Here is a 21,552-nt window from a genome sequence, read left to right as displayed (position 1 = left end):
TCTGCAGCGTACCAAACAAGAATTGCCAACAATACAACCTTGTTAGCTAGTTACGGCTGCCACAAATGGGACAAGCTTGAACAACAACTACAGGACGTCCCAGAACCACTTAAGACCCAGCTACTTAACACGGTTTCAGAAGGCAAGCAAGTCTCAAGCTGCATCCTGAAAAACAATCTTGATGCGGCGAACAACGCGGGAAGCATCATAGCTGAAGGGACCCTTATTAAGCGGCATGCCTGGCTTAGGCAGTCAGGGTTTATGCTGGAGACAAAACCTACCCTCATGAATATTCCTTTAGAACAGAACGTCCTATTCGGTAAGGCCGTAGAGGATGCCCTAAAGAGTGCCAAGGATGAGTACGACACTCTTAAGTCCTTTGGGCAACTGACCAACAGACCTTATTCCCAGCGCGGTTCCCCAAATTCAAAAATATTTTGCGTACAGCGGGGACAACGCTCCTCCAACTACTCAGACCCCTCTCAAGACTTCAAAGTTCACAAAGAAGACTTCCCTCTGCTGGCCTCGAGTCTCCTCTCACAATTTATAAAAAGGATTTTGGGACTTCTAGTCCCAGAATGCACTGTCAGGATTTTGCTCCCAATACTCTTAGCTGCCATCCCCTTTCCTCCATACTGTATGGGCGTGAGACGGAACCTTTTTCACCAGAAAAAACCTTCTTCCCCTTTAGATTTAGAGGTGCATGGGGGCGTGGCCCAGGGAGCATGCGCTGCCCTGACTCTGCCCTCCGGCGCCACATCTCAGTCCCCTTTTCCGCGTTGACGGGAACGGGCCGAATTCACCAGCGCTCCTGGGTTTGGCTTCGGCCATGTAATTCCACGCACGGATACTTCTTCTCTGTCTTTTTCTTGTCCTTTCTATCATTCAGGTACTCGGCCCTCAGGCGTCGCGCTCCTCCCCGGCGCATGTCGACTTCTACGGGGTTCAGCAGGTGTCCATCCTGCAAGGGCTCTTCCCAACTTCAGACCCCACGCCCTCTGTCTACGTTGCCTTGGCCCAGACCGCGGTTGGCAATCATGTTCGGCGTGTGACTCGCGGTCCTCGAAGGCGCTGAAGAACAGACTAGCCAGGTGGAGGGAGCTCTTCCAGAGGACTTTGTGAATCATCGAACCAAGCCCAAGGTAGGGCCGATATTTTCCAGCGCACCCCGCAAGGGAGACTCTTTCCCAGGGACTCTCCCGCGCTGGAGGGACCCGCCAGGTCCTTCTACTGACACGTGCTCCGAGGCTGCTTCAGCTACCGGCCTTCGGGTTGAGGGATCCTTGGACCCTCCTGGGCGCAGTGTCGAGGGACTGGAAGGTTCTTTTACCGGGTCTACACCAGAGGGGCTCCGCCCTTGCACTGGCACCATGGCCGAGGGGCTACGCCCTAACACCGGCAATACGTCTGAGGGGCTACGCCCCAATACCGGCAATGTGTCCAAGGGGGTGCCTAAATGCAGCTCTATCGACCCCCGGGTCGAGGGTGTCACACCTACCGGGCTGAGGCCCGAGGAGCAGGGTAGGCCTTGTGATCCACACGCAAGAGTCTTGGACGAGGCCGGGCCGAGCACCACGTCGCAGGCACGTGGCAGCCAGCTCGACAAAATGGCTGCCGCGCTAGAAAGAGGTACCCGTCTGAGAACGAGTGTCAAGGTGGGACTGGCCTCAACCAGGTACATGGCCTACAGTCTACCCTTCATTTGCGCAGGGCAGCTTTCCTTTGCGTCCATATGGACAAGGGTACGCAGCGGCTCCAGCAGCCCCCCTGTAGAGGAGGCGTCAAATATGGCCTGCCCTCCAAACAACCATTTTGAAGTTCCAGGAATGTTCACGTCGAGATATGTGACGTATGATGAGCAAATAAACCACTAGAGAGCCGCAGTGGGGCTCTGTCCGGTACCTATCAGACAGGCAGCACCTATTGAAGTACCTACACTTAAGAAACCTTGGACAGTAAGGTACCCATTGAGAAAACCGTATCGACAAGTGAGACAGAATGACGATTGTCAAAACGTACCACCTGAAGAAGACACGAAAGTCCTAAAAGAAGATGAATGGTGACGTCAAAAGAACTCTGACTGACTCACAGATACAGAAAACGACGACCTGTGAATGACGAAAAGAGACGAAACACCATGGATAAGCGATAGCCTGAGTTGAAGTTAAAAGGACGATGTCAAGTATAAGAAGCTTACGCCATAAGAGCGATGAAGATATGCAACCAGTTTACACGTGTACATATGTTTGGAAACGCAAGAAAGCTGAGGAAATCGTGTGGCTTACTATGCTTAGTAGAAAATTAGATTGCGGCAAGCGCCACATATACATATCTACCTCAAAAGGAGCACTTTATAAAACGTATATGTCCACTTTGCAAAAGGGCAGAACCAACCGCAAGTTACTAGAGTCCCCAGGAGAGAAGCCTCTCAAACACGGGAATCGAAAGCCAAAGACAGAAACGAAACTCAGATGCATGAGATCCGTGCAAAGAAGCCAAGGTAATCTTAGCTGACACAGGCTAATACAATTTATGACGCCAAGAGCGGAGTATCCTGTTCAAAGGAGTCGAGATAAGCAGCAGAAGGCATTTGGTGGACAGAAAGCTAAAATCAAATACACAAATTACATGGAGACGATTTCAAGGTGTCTAAAACACGTGACCTGCCAAGCAAGAAGAGTTGGGGCCTTCACACCTACGTGCAGCCTTGAGCCATGCACAGATATCCGGGTTCTCCCAGACAGAGGCAGCATCGAGGCCTACAAACTAGAAACTAATTGACACATGGCCAGTGGGGCGGTGATGGATGGTGGTGATGGATGGTGGTACTGGTTGGTGGGAGGCTAGGGGAGCTGACGGGCACCCTGCACCTGGCCGACCATTCTGCATGCTGCTAAGCAAAGTGGAAAAGTACAAGGTGACGTGGTGCCGACCCAATCACAACGGACAAAGTTATCTAGGATCCTATAGTTTGTAGAACCAATGGGACGTCGTACTTTTAGTGACGTCCACAGTAGTCATTCTGAAGGAAGGACTTAGATACCCCACCTGACACTAGTTATCCAATCCTCTCATTCCATATCATATAAAAATATAGTACCTATTGTAAAGTTACCTTCCTATAACCAATAAAATTGCATGCAACATTTTTAGCGTTTCACGTCACCGATGACGAGTTTTTAGTATAAAGGATGTGGTTTTTGTAAAGTTCATCTGAGTTGAAGCGAGAAGAAAGATCAAGCGACTGCTGATATTCATGAACTCCCCATTTTTTGTACTAGTCATTAAACAGACTCCCTTTGCCAAACCATTGAGTTGTCATTATTGATTTGATGCTTGAGTATTAATCTGCATCCCCATCCATCTCACGGGTGCTGCTATTCCATCTTAAAGTGCTGTTTGGGAAAACCCCAGTCCTATGGGCCGGTTGGGATCCCTCCTGCACACCCCTCTACCCCGTCAGTACGCCCTGCTACCTCTTTGGCCAGTAAGGAGGTGCTCTTCGAGAAGTTTCTCAGCCTCATGAGGTCTCCTCAGATGGGGGTTATCATCAAAGACGCCATCAGGGAAGTCATCCGTGCAATGCTAGCGGCACCACAGGCGCCTCCATCAGATCCCCAGGCCTCGGTGCAGCCGGCTCCACAGCCAACTCTGAAACCTCCGGCTGCGGGCCCTGTACCGCAGCCTCCAGCGCCATCTCCTCCTCCTCCTCCTCCACAAGTTCCTCCAGATCTGCATGATACGGGCGATGAGGAGGATCTGTACACGCCATCCTCAGCCAGGACCTTCCGTGAACGTCTTGCTGGCCTGGCGCAGTACCTGGGCCTCCCCAACCTGAGGTCGAACAGCCGGCAGAGGGGGTTCTGACTAAAGTCCTCACGAGACGCCCCTCTGCCAACACAGGGATTCCACTGCAAACCAATGTAGTTTCCCTGGCCAAGAAGGGTTGGCTCAAGCCCCACTCGGTGCAGCCGGTCAGTCACCACCTGGATGCCAAGTACAGGCAGATGGAGGGGGATACACTCTTGCTCTCGACCCATCCTCGGCCACACTCCTCGGTGACGCTGTGGCATCACTGTGCTCCAAGCCTCAGTCGTCCTCAGCCTCCTCCTCTGCGGCGCTGCTAGGCAAGGAGGAGAAGTTCTTGGAGGCATACATCAAGGAGATCTACTTCAACGCCTCCTTGCACCTGCGTCAGGCCAATGCAGATGCCATGCTGGCTGCCGCCAACCAACGGTTATGGCCGGAAATTGCAGACTTCTTCCCAGAACTCCCCACCCAGTGCCAATCACGCTTTAAGGCGGGGCTAGCGGAAGCCAAGCTCGTGGCCTCAGGCCGTGCCATCTGCATTGCCACGGACATGAGGAGAACAGCCTGGCTCTGGGCAACGAAATTCAACCCGGATGTCCAGGAGTGCATTCTAGATCTACCGTTCGAGGGGAGGGGCGGACCTCTTCCACTCCTCTACGAATTAAGAGCTGGACAAAAAGAAGAACAGCTCACAAACGGCGAAGTCTTTATCCATTCTTACAAAAACCACGCCCAAATCATACACCCTATCTCAGCAGCGCTCGGAAAAGGGTTGTATGTATGGAGGGTTCCGCGGCTTCCAGGAACGCAGATCCAGGCAGCCGAACCGCTCACGGTCTCAGAACCGGCGCAAACAACAAAAAGGGGGGGGGGTAAGGGCTTTTTCTTGTCCCCCTCCTCAGCGTCAGCCTCCGAGGGAAAGAAGGCATGACACACCCCTTCGGGTCCACATCTCCGGTGGGGGGCAGGCTTGCTCTCCATGCACAATTCTGGCGCCAGAATTTTGCGGACTCCTGGATCCTCTCAGTTGTATCCACGGGGTACCACCTTCCTATCCCAGCCTCTCCTCCCCTCCACAGGTTGGGACAGCAACTCTTTTGGTGGAGATCCGGTTGCTCGTAGAGAGCCAGGCAGTGGAGGAAGTCCCAGCCTCCCAACAAGGATTTGGCTTCCACTCCAGGATTTTTGCCATTCAGAAGAACCACCAGGCGGGCCTGAGAGTTGTGCTGGACCTTTCCACTCTCAACCTCTCCCTACCCCTGCAGAAATTGAAGATGGTTACGTCAGCTTTTATAGCAGAGACATTGGACAAGGGAGATTGGATGGGCTCCCTGGACCAGAAGGACGCGTACCTACACGTCCCGATTTGGCAGCCCCATCGTTCTTTCCTATGGTTCAGGATCATGGGCTACCATTTCCAATACAAAGTTCTTCCATTTGACCTCAACTCGGCCCCAGGGTCTTTACCAGACTCATTAACGCTGTGGTGGCCTTCCTCAGAACACAGGGCCTCCACATCTACCCCTACCTCGACAACTGGCTCGTCAGGGCTACATCTCCGGAAGCGGTTCACCACTCTTCCCATGCCCTTATGAACACACTGCACGATCTGAGCTTCGAGGGGATTGGGTCCTCCGACGTATTCCATATCTATGACATGTAATCACCACAGCTGTGCTGCTTCGGAAACTTTTTTCGGCGTCTGCGTCCTGCGTCGATGACGTCGATGTGCCGTCGTCGAGGGCCTCCTCCGACGTCCGACGTCATCCGATGTGATAAGTAGGACGCACGACGCCCGTAGCCTCAGTTCCGTTTTTTCCGCGAACGTGTTGCTTCGTGATTTCTCGGTTCACGCCTCGACTCTTTGGAGTTCTGTTCTTCTCGGTTCTTCGAACCTGTTCGTTTTGTGTAAATTTGAAGATGTCTTCTACTTCGTCTTCGACCCCGCGTCCGGGTTTCAAGAAGTGCGGGGAGTGTGGGTCCAAGATGTCGGTGACGGACTCGCGCGACGCCTGCCTCTGGTGCCTCGGGGAGGCCCACGACACGGATGACTGTATCGACTGCCAGTCGCTCACGTCCAAAGCCTTACGAGAAGGAAGAAGAAATTGTCGGTAGGTCGGGTGTCCAAGCCCAGGAAGTCGAAGTCTGCGGGGCTTTCGACGGATGATTCGAGGGGTGACTCTCCGCGTCATCGTCGGAAGTCTCGTGGGTCTCCTTCTAGGAGTAGGTCTCGCCACTCCTCAGCCTCTTCGAGGCGTTCTTGGAAGCGCCGACACCGGTCGTCTTCCAGGTCCTCCTCGGAGGACTCTGCCCGGCACGTCGCTTACCCCACCAGCCGTGCGACGCCGGAGGAATGGGCTTCCTTCGGGAAGAAAATGCTGGCGATTCTTGAGTCGCAGGGTACTACGCCGTCCGCGCCCCCGAGTGGGGTCGGTCGTGTGAGGTCGAGAGACACCGCTCGCATGAGTGGTCGGCACGAGTCACGGGAGAGGTCCCGTCCGGACAAGGAGACTCGTTCTCGCCGTACCCGTTCCAGGTCCCGGTCCTCGACGCGTTCGAGACCGTGTGCACCTGTGAAGTCTTCGAGGAAGACATCGACGTCTGAGGCGTCGAGGGCGTCGACAGGCTTTCTCGAGGCTCCGGCCTCGAGGAAGTCGTCGAGGCCGTCGACGCTCGGGTCGTCGAGGGACACGCTCGGGGCTCCGGCCTCGAGGGCTGTGTCGACGCCGCCGATGCTGGAGGCGCTGCGTCTGACGTCGACGCCGATTTCCTCGGCGCCGATCCTCTCGGCGCCGATGCCGGTTCTCTCGACGCCGGCGCCAATTCGCTCGACGCCATCGACGCCTTTCGTGTCGGAGGTACCCCGTGGCACGGGAGAACCCCCTAGGAAGGCTCTGGTTAAGAGCAAGCACTCTCGGGTGCCTTCTTTTCGCCACCTGGACTATATTTCAGAGGCGGATGAGGATTCTGATGGCCTGGTTCCTAGTCTGGTTCCAGATGAAATTGTCTCGGGCCATAGTCAGTTTGACGACTTGAGACAGTCCCTGCATGATGCCAGTGGACTGGACACCTCTCCGGAGGTGGAGTTTTGTAGGCCTGAGCCTGGCTCTCATGCCGATTCTTCGTACCGGCGCCTTATGGCTAGGGTTGCTGAGTACTTGGGATGGTCTGCTCCCCCAGGGGAGTTTGTGCAGGATGATCTGACGGACATCCTTGATGTTGGTCCCCCAACTGACCCGGTACTGCCGTTCCATATGGCTTTACAGAGAAGGGTGGCGGCGGCTTGGACTGCTCCAGAGAGTCTCCCGGCGGTGGGCAGATCCTTGTCGCGAAAATACCATCCAGCCAGTAGCGACCCCTGCTACTTGACCAGGCACCCCACTCCGGAGAGTCTGGTGGTGCAGGCGGCCACGGCCCCGGCAAAGCAGGCGTCGTACCCTACCATCCCTCCTGATAGGGACGACAAACGTTTTGATGGCTGGGCGAAGAAAGTGTTTTCTTCTGGTGGTATGGCGCTTCAGGCGGCCAACTCCATTTGTGCCTTGTCTCGTTTCACACACACTCTGTGGAACTGTGTTGCGTTGGCGGCTGAACATATTCCCGAAGGGGACGAACGGGATGGTTTCCTTGCTATGGTCCAGGATGGTAAGGATGCCATGTGTGAGTCCGTTCAGTCGGGTTTGGATTTAGCTGAATGCGTCAGTAGGTCCATGGCGGCGAGCACCGTGATACGCAGGTTTGCGTGGTTGCGGAAGTCGGGGTTTGCTCCTGATGTGCAGTCCCGGCTCCTCAACATGCCCTTTGACGGTGAACACCTTTTTGGCAGCAAGGCTGACGAGAGCCTTGAGAGGTTGCAGACCTCAAAAGCGGCAGCGAAGTCGTTGGGCGCTGCAGTTCGCCAACCTCCGCCTTTTCGTCCTAGGGGACAGCAGTGGAGGGGTGGTTCCTTTCGCTATTACTCATCCTTCAGTAAAGCGAGAGGAGCTGGCAGTCAAAGAGGCCATCGCAGGGGTACCAGAGGTGGACGACAGGGTACCCGTGGTGCCAAGGCCGCTCGGGCAGTTGCCTCTTTGCCCTCAGGTAACGCCGCAGCCGCTCCCACTCAGTCGTGAGGCCATGTCCCATGGTTCGCCGGTTGGGGGAAGGCTGGCGCAGCATCTTGTAGAGTGGCAAGCCATTACTTCAGATGTGTGGGTTCTGGAGATCATAACCCACGGCTACTGTCTTCCCTTTCGGCACAGGCCTCGCGACAATCCACCGGGGAACCTCTCTTTGCAGAGTCCGGATCTGCTCCTTGCGCAGGAAATTCAAGCCCTGCTGGAGAAAGGCGCCATAGAACTGGTGCCTGTAGCGGAGAGGAACAAGGGATGGTATTCCCCTTATTTTTTGATTTCGAAAAAAGACGGGGGATTGAGACCCATCATGGACTTGCGCGGTTTGAACAAACTCCTCAGGAAGGACAAGTTCAAGATGGTTACTCTCTCTCAAGTCCTCCAGGCCCTTCAGCTTCAGGACTGGTTGGTGTCACTCGACCTCAAGGATGCTTACTTCCATGTGCCGATCCATCCCAAGCACAGGAAGTACCTGAGGTTCGCGGTTGGCGACTCGCACTTTCAGTTTTTCGGGTCCTGCCGTTCGGATTGACCTCCGCCCCGAGGGTTTGCACCAAGCTCATGGTGGTGGTGGCAGCGCATCTCGGGCAAGGGGGGGATTCACGTCTACCCCTACCTGGACGATTGGTTGATCAGGGGGGGCTCTCCCGAGCAAGTCCTGGATCATCTGTCCGTCACCTGCCGCTCCCTTCACAGGCTGGGCTTCTCCCTCAATTTAAAGAAGTCCCATTTGACGCCAACACAGCGGCTCCAGTACATCGGAGCGGTGCTCGACACTTCCCTGGGGCAGTGTTTTCCTCCCCAGGTGAGGGCTCTTCACATTCAGCAGATGGTGCACAAGTTTCAGCATGCCCAGACGCTCCCTGCGTTCGAGTTCTTGAGGTTGCTCGGCCTCATGGCATCCTGCATTCTTCTGGTGCCAGAGGCTCGCCTGCGGATGAGATCTTTGCAGTGGGCACTCAAGACGCAATGGTCGCAGTCCTCCGGCAGGATGTCGGACCCGGTTCAGGTGCCGCCCTCGGTCGCCCGGGATCTTCTGTGGTGGGCCGTCGAAGGCAACTTGATGAAGGGGGCTCCATTTTGGCTTCCCTGGCCGGAGGTGACGATCGTGACGGATGCATCCCTCACGGGATGGGGAGCTCATGCCAACGGGCTGACAGTCAGCGGTCGTTGGTCTCCGTCGGAGTCCAGACTCCATATCAATCTTTTGGAGCTGAGGGCCATCAGGCTAGCCCTGAAGGCTTTTCTGCCGACTGTGCGAGGAAAGAGTGTCCTGATCCTGACGGACAATACAGTGGCCATGCACTACCTCAACAAAAAGGGGGGGGCAGGGTCACTTCCTCTGTGCAGGGAGGCGATGCAGCTCGAGTTCTGGGCCATCCAGCAGGAAGTTTCGATCTCGGCAGTTCATCTGGCCGGAGACGAGAACGTGACGGCGGACGCTCTGAGCAGGCAGAGCGCAATCTCTCACGAGTGGGAGGTGGCTCAGGAGATTGTCCTGGAGATCTTCGCCCTTTGGGGGACCCCTCAAGTGGATCTCTTCGCCTCCAGTGTCAACCGGAAGTGCGAAAGGTTTTGCTCGCGGGAATTTCCTCCAAAAGGAGCCTTAGGAGACGCGTTCGTGGTGGAGTGGTCATTCCCGCTGCTGTACGCGTTTCCTCCAGTCCCCGTCATCCCGCAAGTGCTGCGGAGGTTACGGAAGTTCGGTTCCCGGATGATCCTCATTGCCCCGGCGTGGGCTCGGAGGACGTGGTACCCGGACCTTCTCGACTTATCCATCTGCCCTCCACTTCGTCTTCCCTACTGAGACGATCTGCTCTCACGGGAGGGGGGGTCAGGTTCTCCATCCAGAGGTCAGATCCCTCAACCTTCACGCTTGGCTTCTGAAAGGTTGAGGTATAAGGATTGGGACCTCCCTGAGGACGTGATGGAGGTGTTGCTTTCGGCCCGAAGGCCAGGAACAAAGTCTCTGTACCGTTGCCGTTGGCGTAAGTTCTGCGACTGGTGCAGAGTTCAGAATGTGGATCCTTTTGCATGTGACATTCCCATGGTTCTGTCCTTTTTACTTTCTTTGGCCCACAGGGGCTTGCAAGTGGGTACCGTTAAAGGTTACCTGGCGGCGCTGTCCATCTTTAAGCGCTCGTCTGAAGAGTGTTCTTACTTTAAAATCCCTTTGATTTCACAGTTTCTGAAAGGGCTCACTAATGTGTTCCCTCCGTCACCTTTCCTGGTGCCCGGTTGGGATTTAAACCTTGTTCTTAAGTTTCTTATGGGTGCTCCGTTTGAGCCTTTACATTCTTGCCCTTTGAGGCTGTTAACTCTGAAAACTGTGTTTTTAGTTGCGGTTACTTCCGCTCGCAGAGTGAGTGAGTTACAGGCACTTTCAGTTAAGCCTCCCTTCACTGTATTTCACAAGGACAGGGTTGTCCTTAGAGTTCGTCCTTCTTTTCTTCCGAAGGTAGTGACGGAATTTCATTTGGCCCAGAAGGTTGTTCTTCCGGCATTCTATCCTCCTCCGCATCCTGGTAAGGAAGAGGAGAGGCTCCATAGGCTTGATCCTAGGAGAGCTTTAAGCTTTTATGTTTCACGCATGTCCCGGGTCAGAGTGGACGATCAACTCTTTATTGGTTACGCTCGAAAGCGTTTGGGGCAAGCTGTGACGAAACAGACTTTGTCTCGCTGGATTATTTTGGCCATCTCGGAGTGCTACCGCTTGGCGGGTAAGGACCCACCGGCTGGCTTGCGGGCCCATTCTACCAGGGGTATGGCTGCGTCTGCTGCCCTGCAGAGGGGTGTTCCTATTCGCAACATCTGTGATGCAGCCACCTGGGCTTCTGTACATACATTTGTGCGTCACTATTCCCTCGATTCCATCCGAGCACAGGATCTGGCCTTTGGCAAGGCGGTCCTTTGCTCTGCTATTTGATTGGCTATTCTAAATCTTGGTTCTAAATTCTTTCCCTCCTCCTTGCTCTGGTACTGCTTTGGGAGTCTGTCATAGATATGCAATACGTCGGAGGACCCAATCCCCTCGAAGAACAAGTTACTTTCTTTCCTGGTAACGTTCTTTCGATGGGATGGTCCGACGACGTATTCCATATCGCTCCCGCCCTGCCTTCCCCGCTGCAGAATTTCTTTTGCGATTGCAGCTTACGTTCCGCAAGGCTTTGTGTCTGACTGGCAGTTGACTAGTGTCACACGTTCTGGGGGAAAAAACTACAACTGAGGCTACGGGCGTCGTGCGTCCTACTTATCACATCGGATGACGTCGGACGTCGGAGGAGGCCCTCGACGACGGCGCATCGACGCAGGACCCAGACGCCGAAAAAAGTTTCCGAAGCAGCACAGCTGTGGTGATAACATGTCATAGATATGGAATACGTCGTCGGACCATCCCATCGAAAGAACGTTACGAGGTAAGAAAGTAACTTGTTCTTCTCTCTCAACCTCAAGAAGTCACAGCTGCAGCCTACGCAGACTGACATTCCTGGGACTCATTTGGGACACGTGCTCCGAGAGGGTTTTCCCGTCGGAGGACAAAATCTCGGCCATCAAGAGGGCCACCGCCCACTTTCTCAGCAGAGAGGTGACCTTGGCATGGTGGTCCCAACATCTCCTGGGTCTACTGGCGGCGGTCCTGTTAGCCGCGCTGAACACGAGACTAAGCATGAGAAGGTTTCAGCTGCACTTCACGGCCTAATGGAATCAGGAGCGGGGCTCGCAATCCGAGATCATCAACTTTCCTCCAGATCTCCACCCGGACCTAACCTGGTGGTCCATGGACTGCAACCTACGGACAGGCAAGCCCTTTCAGCCACCCTCTCCGCAGGCCACCATCACCACAGACTCCTCTCTCGGGGGTTGGGGAGCCACCCTGGACGATCTTTCGGTCCACGGCACCTGGACTCGACAGGAGCAGGAATACCACATCAATTGGTTGTAGCTGAATGCCATCTTGCTAGCGCACAGAGCCATTCCTACCACTTCTCAAGGGCAAGGCTGTCCTCATCCAGACAGACTACTCGACCAGCATGTACTAAGTCAACAAGCAGGGAGGCACCAGATCCTCTCCTCTGTGCAGACTGGTGATCAGCATGTGGGAATGGGGCCTGGAAAACGACATTTACCTCTCAGCAGTCCACCTCTCAGGGGAATCCAACCTGGGGGCGGACAGTCTCAGCAGGCTTGGAGCAGACAATTACGACTGGCAGCTAAAGAACCTCGTTATTCAGGAGATCTTCAGCAGGTGGGGTCACCCCAAGTGAATCTCTTTGCCACCTGGCACAACAAGAAGTGTCCCCAGTTCGCATCCTGGCAGGGACAGGGCCCCGGCTCTCTGGGCGACGCATTTCACCTCCAGTGGACAGGCATGAAGGCCTACGCCTTTCCGCCCACTCCCCTGATCCACAGGGTAATTTGCAAGATCAAGGAGTCTCACCCACTCCTCATCATTCTGATTGCTCCATGGTGGCCGGCCAGACCAAGGTTTTCGGAGCTGCTCAGCCTCTCAGATGTGCCCCCTATACACCTCCCAACGGGCCCAGCACATCTTCTGGCACAGCAGGGGGGCAGAATCATCCACCCCGCGCTAGGGAAACTAGCCCTAACAGCGTGGTACCTGAGCAGTTAACTCTTCGGCAACTTAGTCTCTCACAGGCCAATCTGGAGATCATACAGGGCACCAGAAGCAAAGCCACCAGGGCCCAGTACAAAAGCAAATGTACCAGATTCTGCCACTGGGCAGACTCCAAGGGAATTTACCCCTTGGCCGGCAATTTGGACGACTCGCTCTCCTTTTTGGCACACCTTGCTTATTCGGGCGTACAGGTGGACACCTGACGTACATACTTTGCAGCCATTGGGGCTTACATGAACTCAGAGGAAGGCATTTTTTCCTCCTCCAACCCTGTCGTCAAGAAACATCTAACTGGTCTCGCTAGGCTCTACCCGCCGTCAAGAGACCGCATCCTGTGTGGGACCTTAACATAGTCTTGGGCGCCCTGGTGCACAAACCATTCTAGCCAATGGGGTCCGCGGACATTAGGCTGATCACCATCAAGACGGCCTTACTAGTCGGTTTTACCTTGGCTCGCAGAGTCAGCGAGATCCAGGCGCTGGTCGCCTCTGAACCATATACCACCTTTCACAAGGACAAGGTAGTTATGCGGACGCACCCAGCATTTCTGCCCAAGGTTCCGTCTGCGTTCCACCTTAACGAGGAAATAGTCCTTCCTACGTTCTTTCCCGATCCTAAGGATGAAGCACAAAGGTTGCTGCACTGCCTGGATGTCAGGCGTGCCCTTAAATTCTACTTGGACAGGACCACAGGCTTCCGCAAGTCGGACACCCTGTTTTTCACTTTCGGAGGCTCGAGGCCAGGCTATCAGGCCTCTAAGGCCTCCATATCCAGGGGGATGGTCTCTGCCATTAAAGAAGCGTATGAGGGCCAGCACGAGCCGCTTCCGGCCAACATGCATGCCCACGCAATCAGGGCCAAGGCAACAGCCATCGCATTCCAGCACCATGTCCCTTGGCAAGTCATAAGCGGGGTGGCCACTTGGCCCTCTCCCTCGGCTTTCTGCCAGCATTACTGTTTGGATGCCAGCTCTAGATCTGTTGCAGCGTTCGGACAGGCGGTTCTCAGGAACCAATTTGTTTAAGGGGGCTCTCCTCTACACCCTGGGACTACAATCATTTGTAATCGCCCATACAGTATGGAGGAAAGGGGAAGGGACGTAAGAGTAATTATAAGTTACTCACCGTAGTGACTAACGTACTCTTAGTCCATAGTCCCCTTTCCTCCATACGTCCCACCAACCTCCCCCCTAATAATACTGGTGTCATTAGGCAATGTTAAATCTATTGTCGACGCTTAAATGGGGACTGAGGTGTGGCGCCGGAGGGCAGAGTCAGGACAGCGCATGCTCCCTGGGCCGCGCCCCCGCACACCTCTAAATTTAAAGAGGAAGAAGATTTTTTCTGGTGAAAAAGGTTCTGTCTCCCGTCCCTTGGAAGGGACGCCCATACAGTATGGAGGAAAGGGGACTATGGACCAAGAGTACGTTAGTCACTATGGTGAGTAACTTATTATTACTCTTACGTATGCAAATCACCTCCATCAGCTTAAAGTAAGACTCACAAAAGCGGCAGGCTACAGCTTGCCATCCATCGCAGGCTCAGAATGGAATTCTCTCCCTCCCTCCCTGAGAGCGGAGCCCTCCTACTGGGCTTTCTGGAAATCCCTGAAAACCTGGTTGTTTGCCTAACCATCCCATCATACTCTGCGCTGCTTTACGCTGCCTCACTTTACCAACGGTATGTTTTTTATGTTCTTTTATGCATCACATGCAAGTAACTGGTTCACTGCAACAGCGCCTCAATGCCTACGTGTTGCAGCGCGCTCTATAAATTACATAAATAAATAACTACAAAGCCATGCAGCCACCTAACAGGATAGTTGTGGGCAAGGAAAGAGACAGAGAGCAAGACACATTTCCATACCATTTAAGAATCCAGAGGAAAGGGAACGACCCTCTGGAACCAAGGTTCTGTTACCTTGAAGAACTTTTATGTTGTAGCAGATATATTTTCATTCATGAACACTTTGCAATCACCAGGCTAAAGACATTTCCCTTCTCACCCTATCATTAGTTTGTAGTGTGAGGGTCAGGATAGAACGTTTGGACACAAGGACATTTTTGATTTCTGACATCCTGGTACAGACAGATCCTTTAGTTTTTTGTTAAGTAGGGAAATTCCTCTTAGATCAGTGTCAAAGAGGCATTTACCCAACCCGTTTGTTAATAAGTCTTAAACCAAAAACATGACAACTTTGTGTCTGGCTTTCATTTATGGGCCCTTACACAAAGTCCACCAGAAGTATTGCCACCTTTACCTGCCCCACAGCCTTACCTGACACCAGCAGACGCCTCTTCAGATAGGAAGCCATCCTTCGCTTTATTCTTCTAAAAGTTCTGAGCCATCTCCCGATTCAGGCCATTTTTACACTTGGGTCACTGCCAAAAGAGAAATATTCTTGCCATCAAGATCAGCTTGATGGTCTTGTTCATTGTGTTCGTAGAACAGCCTAAAACGACAGCTGTCACCCTGAAGGCTATTCCACCTTTATGGACCAATATCTTAATGTCAAACATTTAAAGGCTAGTGCTGTGGCCATACTCTTCCTCGCCTCCGGTGCTTGATCTACCCACCCACCCACCATATTGTTCTTATGTATGGTGTGATGCATCCCCTGGACGCATCCCACCCACTCACTCTCGTTTATATAACCTTGTTGGCTTAATGACCGTATGGACTACCCTGGACCTCTCACTGCAGGAGCTTTGAATGAGTTTGGCATTCAGCTTGAAAGGGATTTACAGCAAAGGAAACCTGCTGTAGGTCTCAACCCTTAATGATCATCCAGATACTGGTCCTGTCGCAATCTTTTTCATGCACCCCATGCCCCATGTTTTGAACAAGCTTGATATGCCCCCAAATTCCATCTCTTCTTGTGAGAAGATCTTCCTTCCTCCCTTGTTGTTGTCCATCATCTTGGGGTGCGGGGCTGTCCCTGAATCCTGTGTCTGTGTTGCAGGGATTAAAATAAGGATTTGATTATGGGTATCAGCATCTCACAGTGTAAGCAAGGAGCTACCTCTGGAAACCAGAAGCTATTAGTGTGCCACAAATAGAACTCCCACATGAGATGCAAACTATAACATGTTGTCAATTTGTGAATTAAATATCCATTCAGTTTTAAAGGTTTTCTGGATGTGTCCTAGTCCTCATGTATGCACATGATTAATGGCGTGTGGATATATCTGTATGGCATCAGTTGGCCTGTGCAGCCAAATGTAGCTCCTGGGAACTAGTGGTTTCAAGCTAACCAGGCTCACCTGGCTTATAACCAGGAGCTAAATACCTCCCAGCACCCCTCAATTTGATTTTCTAGGTAAAGGTACTGGACGGTTAGGCAAGATGTGGTGGGAAGAAATGCTTTTGCATACTTTGCCTTTGTGTCAAGGAACTACATCTGCCATCTTTGACTCGTTCCACTACGAAGATTTAGGCCACATGATGGAGCTGCCAAATCCCTCCCCACAGGATGCAGAAATGGAACCTATCTGACAGAATGTGGTGCTCCCCACAAAATTCATCAAGAAGACCCTCAATTTCCCAAATAGCACCCCCACTACTTCATTATTGTTGGGAACCGGCTCTAGAGCCCTTTGGTTTGTGACGCTATCGATGCCCCTCTTTTTTGGCTACATATAACATCTTTGGCTGAACGGACTCTGCACTGTGAAGCATTTAGAGAAGTAGCCAAACCAACAAATGACGAACTTTGGAAATTGTGCAACCGTTTGCGCAACATACTACTAGACATCGGGATGCTAACTCTCCTGACTGAAAAGGCTCTTATCACGCAAGAGCACAAGAGAGTTGACATATCTAATCTTGAAACACACTTTTTGGAGACCTTGAACTTGGAACCAACTAACATGACAAGCTTTGTGGGATACATTATTTTCATGTTTGATCTTAGCCCAGAACCTTATCCTAAATCCATGTTTCCAAGCACACATCGAGCTCTATTTATTAAATTTAGACTTTCCCTTTTCCCAGTTAGCATTCACCTACAAATGGACAAGCGATTCCAACAATCTTTGCCCTTACTGCCTCTTGGAGATGGAAACATACTTGCTCTTCCTCATGTCTTGCCCAGCATACACTATCCTCTGGAGATCCTGCTATATCCCATTTTTCCAAAACATCTCTTGCACGCTAGATGCGTGTAGCCTATGCAAATCCACAGTACACGAGGATGTAAACATTTTGCACGTTAGATGCCTGAGATGCGTGTAGCCTATGCAAATCCACAGTACACGAGGATGTAAACATTTTGCACGTTAGATGCCTGAGATGCGTATACCCTATGCAAAACCACAGTACACGAGCTATTAACATCTTGCCCGTTAGATGCGAGTACCCACAGTTGCTTTTGCTGTTTTTAGTTTCCTACATAGAGTCTGGCGCATTAGATCAAATATAACTTTACTCTCTATCACTTAGTTAAGCAAGCCTCTAAAGTATTGTTGCTTTGAGTCTCAATGCCCTGCAAGTATTTTTCTATTTTTAAAGTCTTGTCTGCATAATGTATTTTTATTCTTTTTACTCCGATATCCCAAGGGTATCGTTTTTTATAACTTTCCTTTTTAAATTACAATGTATTGCACAACATGCACTATGGCTCACAATTCCATGATTGAAATGCATCATACTTTTATGGGCATTGGCAAAATAAAGTTAATATTGATTGATTGATAGAAACTATGTGCATTTTACACAGTAGATTTGCATTTTCAGTTTCATCCTTGGAGAGCACCTGACGCAGCAGATGGCTTCAGAAGCCAGTCACCGTGTCTGGCTACTCAGAAGGTGTTGGTGCCCCGTCCAGTGATTTTTAAAAAATATATATTATTTCTATTCGGAAATATCACTGGATACCTCCAGATGTTTTTACTTGCAACTTCTGTTGAGATGGTTTTTCAGAACCAGCCACCCTATTTTAGAGAACAGGGAAAAGACACCTGGGCCTTGCCAAAATCACCAATTCCTAGACTGAGAGGGCTATAGGGGTGGTGTAGTGGTGGTGTATTGAAACACATACAGGGCGCTTAAATCAAACTGGATAGTAAGTATAACAATGTGCTATTTATTAGGCCTTATTACAAACACGATCAGAGGTAAGTAGTATTGCTAAAATAAAAACTATACAGCTATAGATTCACAGGTGATCTCACTAGAGATCCCCTGCACTTTACCTTAAAAGACGGTTCAAAATAGTTAATTAGTAAAACACAGGTTGTAGGCAGTAAAGCGAAATTAGGAAACAAGCAGTTTGAAGCAGTGGAAACCAGTTACCATGCCTTTTATAAAATAAGGACCCTGACCCTTAAGAAGCCCTTCTCTGCTGCTAAAATGGGTAAGCCTATTGCCACTGACATTCACATGTCCCTTGAAGGTACCTTGAGCAGGGAGTTAGAATGTTTGTAGAGTCAGAAGAAGTATTTGCAAAGTCAACAGGTAGGTTCAACGTTCTGGTGATGAAGAAAGAAAGGTATTTCCAAATGATTAGGTGGTCCTCTCCCAATCCCATCACTCTTGGTGAACCCGGGAGGAGGGAAGAACGGGCGATTGGGGGTTGGGGGGCAATATTTGGCCATAATTCCACCAACCACAACCAGGAGGGTGTGAGGTAGGGTGAGGACCTAACATCTGTACATCCCTAAAGTGGGATGGGGTGGAACCCGGCATACGAGCTTGCCCCCACCCCCTTACTCCAAATCACCCTAGATTTGCTGGGTCCACTTACTTAAATTGTTCGTTTTGGGTCAGGATTGGGTCCAGCCAGGATGGGGTTTTGCGCGCCCACGTGACACTATCTGATGCTTCATATCTGGGTGACCCATGCAGACCACACAGGTCCCACTATAACAGGGGAGACTCCTGGGGCATGATGGAAGCATGCATCCGTGAAGAACACCACGATCAGGCTGCGACAGGTGACTCACCTAGAAAGAACAAAGACACTTCTGCTGCAAGGCCCCTCTTCGTGCTAGAGGGCAGCAGGGGCCACAAGCGGGTGACCTGCAAAGTCCAAGGCGAAACTCAGATTAGAGACCAATGCCCCAAAGAGGCCCTGGATGAAGATGGTTGGGACAGTTCCAAAGTTATCTTGGGGCGGGATCTTCGAGCAGAAGTACAGGCTGGCTGGTCCCACTAGCCCCAGGGTTGAAGCACTGAGGAGGGCTTCACTGGGACTTGTCTGGACGCAATGCTGGATGTTGCTCTGAAGACCGGCTACAGGACTCCTCCTTTTATGTTATATTCGATCCAGGGTCACCCACGGCCAATGGTTAGGATCTGTGCCATTCAAACTGGCAAAGGCTGACCAGTCAAGGACCTCCCCATGCTTCACATATGCCCAGCAACAGACATGGCCCTGGCTGGAGTGTGGATTGGAAGCAGACATTCCCAGCTCCCACATCCGGCCAGATGCTCACACTGAAGCTTTGACCGAGAAAGCAGAGATGGTCCACGTGAAGGGGCTTTCATATGACATATCCTGACCCAAGAGAGAGAAAGAAGGCTAAAGGAATGGCACAGTCATTTTGAGTACATGTTACTAAAGTACACGTGAAAAACATGGTACCAAAAAATCCACTGCCATCATCAGCCTGTCTTGGACACATCCTGAAAATAACAAAAATGTTAATAAAAGAAAGAGGGATGCATAGTAGCCCTGGCACACTTCAGTGGAATGTGATGGATCCAGCCTGAAAACAACAAGAGACTGACCGGTGCCCCCAAAACAGAAGAGCTAAGCAAGGAAAGTGAAGCAAAAATGCTTTACTTACCTTCAAAAGTCAGGACAGGACACATTTGTGAAAAAAAACACACGTTATTATAAGATAAAGGGATAGAAAGTAGTGTCAGAGACGGCTCAAGGAACATTCCAACTCGCAGAGAAGGTTCCAGAGTTTGTTTGAACTTTTAATCAGGGCCCTAGAGTCGTCCTCTTTTTCTCGCATCTACATGCACCACACCCTCCCTAACCCATGCATCCCTACTCCTTAGGCTAGTATACACTGCTGGTTTCCCCATACTGCCCATCTTTGCTTGGAGGGTGAAACTGAAGACCAATGTCTTATCTTTCGAAGCTCCATCAGGGATTTCCTAGACTGTCCCTACTCTATCAATGTTGCTAGTTGACTAAAAAGGATTATGGGGTGTCCCTTTCTGGTACTCTGCCCGCCTTAACCTTCTTCCTATTACGCCCATGTGTTCTTTTCCCTTTCTCAGTCTGATGTTCTCTTCTCCCAAACTCCACCCCACTTCTTCCCATCTGCACCCTATATCTTACCCCTCTGTCCCTCCGATGTCTGTCTCCCTCTCCGACCTCCACCCTCTAATGTTATAAGTTCCTTCTCCACACTACTACTGGTTCCTCTACACTGCTTCTCTGTCCTCCACACTGCAACTCTCTCCTCCACACTACTACTGGCTCCTCTACTCTAGACCACTCTTCACACTGCTACTCTGTCCTCCACTCTACAACTCTCTCCTCCACACTACTACTGGCTCCTCTACTCTAGACCACTCTTCACACTGCTACTCTGTCCTCCACACTACAACTCACTCCTCCACACTACTACTGGCTCCTCTACTCTAGACCACTCTTCACACTGCTACTCTGTCCTCCACTCTACAACTCTCTCCTCCACACTACTACTGGCTCCTCTACTCTAGACCACTCTTCACACTGCTACTCTGTCCTCCACACTACAACTCTCTCCTCTACACTACTACTGGCTCCTCTACTCTAGACCACTCTTCACACTGCTACTCTGTCCTCCACAGTACAACTCTCTCCACACTACTACTCTATCCCCCACTCTGTGCAACACTCTGCACTCCCTCCAACACTCACTCACCCACCTTGCATGCACACTTACAACACAGTACCACTCGATCTAACTAACCAATACTTCACATGGCTCATAAGTCTCCTCCACACTGAAATCCACCATCCTTTCTCTTGTTGCTCTGCCACCTCTCCCTCCTCTGACCTCAGCTGAACAAGACACAACTTCTTGTTGCTCTTTTTATCCACCCCCCCCCCTTCTCCAATTGAGTTTCTAGCCTCAGCCAATATGGGCCTGTCTTCCCCACCCGGGAGCTGTTACAATCAAGGGAAGTATATACGTTGCAGGTTAAGCCCCGCTTCTTTTGGCTGTGCAGAATCGCTGTGTTGCAAGAAGGGTGGCTCACGGTGTAGAGCATCCCAGTTCACTGTACGGTGGCAGTGTCCAAGGTAACTGATCATTTGTTTTGTGAGCACGACGAGTCCCTCAGAGGTTGCCCGTCTCTGCTGGGGGGCAATATGCCAGGCGTCCACTGCCACTTTCCTCTTCTTCTGCTGCCACTTTCTCTGTGTGTGCCTGTTTAGGAGATTCATGTGCTGAAGTGTAGATAGTGTGGGGCACTCCTAGGTTGTGCTCTCACCTCTGCTCTGTCCTTATTGCTGTGGCGTTGGCTCTGGATCTAGAAGAGATAGGACATTGGCCAGCATTTGTGCCATGAGGCATGGGATGATGCAACTGGGCACAGCCCATGTACAAACTGGCACTTGCAGAGGGGACAGGAATTGGGGCCCTCGACCGTCTTCCTTCTGGGGTAGGACTGGCTCTGGCTTTCAACCTGCTAGGCCTTCCACCCGATGGTTGAGAGGGGTTCTCATCCCCTCACGACAAGGCCAGATTACTGACCTCGTCACAGTACCCATGCCCAGCTTCACTGTAAGGTGATGTGTGCAACCTAAAAACAAGGAATCTTGCAAAGGGAAACTGGTCCTCCTGCACTGCTAGCCTTGGGGTGTGACCAGAAAAAGCCAAGTAAGGAAAATAACACAAAGCGCTTCACGGACCTTTTTAAAAATCAGAACAGGAATCGAACAATAGCAAAAAGTTGGGGTGTTCCATTGATGCCAGTGGAGGGAAAGCTGCAAAAGGAACGTCTTTCTTAACCAGTAGTTTTTGCTGTACAATACACGTCTCACACTAAA

The 21,552-nt window shown here is 51.6% G+C and overlaps 1 protein-coding gene across 20 annotated transcripts in view; it reads left to right on the top strand.

Moving 5' to 3' along the window:
• Positions 1 to 21,552, top strand: part of MACF1 (microtubule actin crosslinking factor 1) — a 1,825,008-nt gene that overhangs the window by 1,266,776 nt on the left and 536,680 nt on the right. The window lies entirely within an intron of this gene.

The sequence above is a fragment of the Ambystoma mexicanum genome, chromosome 11 (genome assembly GCF_040938575.1).
Source record: "Ambystoma mexicanum isolate Mex_15411 chromosome 11, UKY_AmexF1_1, whole genome shotgun sequence".
Lineage (NCBI taxonomy): Eukaryota > Metazoa > Chordata > Amphibia > Caudata > Ambystomatidae > Ambystoma > Ambystoma mexicanum.
Note: the sequence above shows the minus strand (reverse complement) of the source record. Positions and strands in the feature narration are given on the sequence as shown.